Below are 382 nucleotides of genomic sequence, written 5' to 3' on the forward strand. Positions count from 1 at the left end.
TCAAAGAAGCTGGAAGGAATTTAGATTAAAATTCTATATTTCGCAAATTTAAGTGTGCAATAAGTTCTCATTATCTGTGGTCTGCCTTAAACCCCAAAGTTGTACAATCATGAACAGCCAGAAAAAAAATCACGAATTCAAATTAACATAAGATTTAATTTTTCGTAGGCGATGCCACTTTTAAAATTCCATGTATAGTTATCATCAACAAAAAGTAAGCTTACCATATATGAATTTTGTCTTTACATTATACCAAACGAATTCCTGTCAGACAGTTGAGAAGAATTTAGGCGTTTGCTCATTATTCTCCCCGGATTAAAATGAGAGCTGGACCATCATTACAGCAATTAGGGGGAAATATATTTGATAAAGATATTGAGTT

The sequence above is a fragment of the Penaeus monodon genome, chromosome 24, assembly GCF_015228065.2.
Source record: "Penaeus monodon isolate SGIC_2016 chromosome 24, NSTDA_Pmon_1, whole genome shotgun sequence".
Lineage (NCBI taxonomy): Eukaryota > Metazoa > Arthropoda > Malacostraca > Decapoda > Penaeidae > Penaeus > Penaeus monodon.